Here is a 4,036-nt window from a genome sequence, read left to right on the forward strand (position 1 = left end):
TATTGTGTTCTTATCATGTTAAAGATAAGAAAACTAAGGCTCAAAGCTGTTACTTGCCTGAGACCACAAACCTTTTAAGTGGCAGAGCAAGGACATAGACCCAGAGTCCTGATCCCAGCTCCTGTGTTTGAGGAGAGTCTGCCCAGTGCCTCCCAGTGGCCAGATCAGACCAGACCTAGTTCCTAGGGTATGTTTTCTTTTAAGTTTTCAGATTTGCCTCTGTTCTGTTTCACTGATGTCTTTTGCAAGCCTTTAATTTTTTTTCTTTTTATATACCATTTAGTAATTTATATTCACCAGTCACTTCTTGTGTCTTGATCATCTGTATCTTATAAACATGAATCACTGTGTGTAGTTACAGGGCTAGGATTTCGGTGTTGTCAAAGTATTACCACACAGCAGCAGAAGCATACAGAAGATGTGTTCACTCAGATAAGGCTGCCCTAAACAACCATTTTGTCATTCAATTATTTAACTGTGTTTAGCTCATTTAAATCAAAATGTGTACTTTAAAATATTTTAATAATCTGTACTTCGTATGATTTTAACACTATGAGCTGCCTGTATAAGAAATCAAGTAACCAAAATGCACCTATATAAATGATGGAGCATTGTAGATTTTATCATGCTGATTCATAGCAGTAACTTTAAGAGGGCATTGTGCAATAGTTAGTTGTTTCCTTGTTCAGCTATTTTAAAAGCTGCTTTAACTTGTTTGTGTGTCTTTGTATATAACTACTTCTAATCTAATCACTAGAGTTATTATATTCTGTTATGTTCAACCAGAATTATATGACAAGAACTGGTGACAGTTTAGTGCCTCTGCCCATTGTCCACGATTTACACTAATTGTGAGCAATCTTCTCACATGTCAGCTCATTGTTTTTGAAAGATTTGCCTTTAGGCTGTTCTTTGAGGTATCCATGAAGTGATTGAATTCCAGTACCTTAATTCAGTGCACATAATACTAATGTAACAGCAGATGAAAATTGATAAAGCCCAAAAAGAGAGTCATCTAAATTTGTAGTTATTTCTATGGGGTTGGCCTGGCCACGTGTGGAGAGGGAATGGTATTTGGTGGTAAGCACAGGGTGTTTGGGGGTCAAGGAGCCTAGATTTTCTCCCTGGATCTGTCACTAACTTGCTGCGTGACCTGAATATGTCACTTTACCTCTCTGTGCCTCAGTTTTCCCATGCATGAAAAATAAAATAAAATAAAATGGGGATTCTAATGTTTGTAAGTGCTTTGAGATCTTTGATCAACAGGTGCTATTGGAGTGCAAAGTGTTACTCTTGCATGTTTATTTTGAGTCATGAGATAATCAATTTTAACCCAAAGTCATTGGATTATTTATATGAAGTCCATAATGTTTGAGTACCTCAGGGACATTTATGAGTTGGAGGTGCAAATATATTCCAAAAGGGTGCAACAGACACAGTGTATCCCCCTTCTTCTGTTTTTGTATATTTTTGCTACTTGGTTTTTCTTGATCATAGCTATTTTGTGCTTGGACTATGTTGTCTAAGATGCAGTATCCTGTACTAGCTTATAATATTCCCATACCAAAGTCATGGGGAAACCAACATTATTTTGTTTTTGGTTTATTTATACTATATTCTGCATACAGTACTTTAAATGCCAATTACAGTGCAATCTTTATTTATTGTAAAAATTTTTTAAATGTACTTATGTACTAATTTTCCCTTGTAGCATGTTATTTTTTTTGTGTTTTATACTTTTGTAATTTTAGGTCAGTCTTGTTCCTTGGCAACATCGGTAGTATTAATCCTCTGACATTTTCTTGTGTTTTTAAAGATAAGAGCATCTAGTGCATTAAATGCCAAAAAAAAAAAAAAAAATCCATTATCAGTGATTGAAACGTTTACATGTACCCCAAAAACCATAATCATCTCTTGAAAGAAAGTGCTAAGATCAATGAATTATTCTGTGTGCCTATATTGATGTAGTAAATGCTAGAGAATTCTGTATTTTATTATTGACTATAATAGTTTAATTAGCCTTGCAAACTGATGACATCAAGGTAAATATATTTTTGCCAAAGTTCTGGCCTTCCAAAACTCATCCCTCTATTTAAATGTGTGATATCACCCAGTATGACATCAATCTGCATTTTCTGAGACAATTTCATGGAGGTGTTTTGGGGAGAAGGCATTTTTTTTTATAAGCAATGAAAATTCAACTGAGTACAAAACCCTCTCTGCAAAGGGGTGAAAGTCTCTTTTTTGAAACACTTCAGAACTGCTGCTATAAAGAAATTCTCCAAATTGGTTGAATTTTTAAAATAAGTAATACTTTAGGCCAAAATAAATATTTGAGATGTTCGTACTGTTTAACCACCAGAAAGCTGAAGTGTGTGAAATACAGGCTGACAGCACTTTATTTTATTGCTCTCCATTATTTGATATTCATTATAATCCCTTCAGTCAGAAAATTATTACTCTCTGTGGCACTGTTTTCTATCACAAATATGTATATGTGATACTGATATATAACTATATATATTGCCATTACACGTGAACAGTAAAATAAAGTGTTCTCTAAACCTCTCTTCTTGCGCTTTTGCCATACGTAGGAGTGGGTGAGTGGCTTTCTGATGCTCTGACTCTTCTCTGTATGTCAGACTCATCCCTGGCACAAGAAATTCCAGTCATGTGAAGCAAACTGCCCTGTCCTCAAAGAAATTGTTTCAAAAGAAAACTTTTTTTAAAAGATTTTTTCATATTATCTGCCTTGTTCTTATCAACTTGAAGTGTTGGCATTTTCTAACGTCGTTTTGTTGGCTACAGGAATTCAGTATTCATGTCAAAATTGAGAAGTGCCCTAATTGAATGTGTTTGAATGTTATCCTTGCACAATTCTTTAAATTGAAAAACAAAATGTTTTACCTCACTGTTGGACATACATTCCAAGCTTTTCAACTTTAGGAGAAAAAAAAAAATCTTATGTTTTCCTGTATTGTAAATTTTAGACTATTTCATATACATTGTATTAAAACTGCCATATCAATTTTAATGTATAGATTTTGCAAATACTATGCTATATGTAATACCTAACTGTATCTGTAGTGTATATGTAATATATTTATGCCCAATAAATGTTTTAATTCTTTCTGACATAAGTAGGGTTTTTCTGCCATGAATAGGATTGCTGCTGTTGTTGTTACTTTTTTTTTTTTTTTTTTTTTGGCAGCTGGCTGGTTGGGGGACTAGAACTCTTGACCATGGTGTTACCAGCACCACACTCTAATCAAGTGATCAAACTGGCCAGCCCCCATTCCTTTTTAAATACTTAAACCACATACCCGGAAGTTGCAAATTCACTTGCCTTTAGAGGCCAGGCAGGTGGCATAGTGCATGATGCTTGCCATCTAAAGGGGAAGCTGCACCTCAGCTCCTGCTGGTTGAGGTCCTGCAGGACTGCCAGCCACAGTCACATATGCCCATATTTCAAGAGAAGCTAAAAATCCAGATTTCCTCGTATGGCCAACTAAAATGTGATTGTGGACTATATAAGCCTGTGCACTGCCTGTTTAATTATGTCAGAGACTGTGTGAATAATGTACCTCTTTGCCTAACTTTTTATCTATATGCCAAAACTCAGGAATCCAGACCTCCCTCTGTTCACCTGGCGCACTGAGTGCTTCCTCTCCCGTGACAAGCTCACACAGTGCTGATCTCCTTCCCTCCTCCGGGTTTCTCTCAACAGCAACAGCAACAGCACCAGCAATAAAGCGAAGTGTTCCTACTATGGTCATGGCTTCATCATTATGGTTACATTATTCTGCTAGGAATTCCTACTACCTTTATTTCTGGGAAGGAGGGGGAATGTATGGTAAAACTAATTGTTTTTAACGAAAAGCTCACATTCTTGTATAAAGAATGGTAGTCATTCTTCTGCGTGAAGATGACAAGTTGGACACACATCAAATATTACACTCTACAAAAAAGATAAGGATCTTTTTTTTTTTTTTTTTTTTTTTACAACTCCCCTCAAGACTGGGAAGAATGGGAGAGA

The sequence above is a fragment of the Galeopterus variegatus genome, unplaced genomic scaffold (assembly GCF_000696425.1).
Source record: "Galeopterus variegatus unplaced genomic scaffold, G_variegatus-3.0.2 Scaffold272, whole genome shotgun sequence".
NCBI lineage: Eukaryota > Metazoa > Chordata > Mammalia > Dermoptera > Cynocephalidae > Galeopterus > Galeopterus variegatus.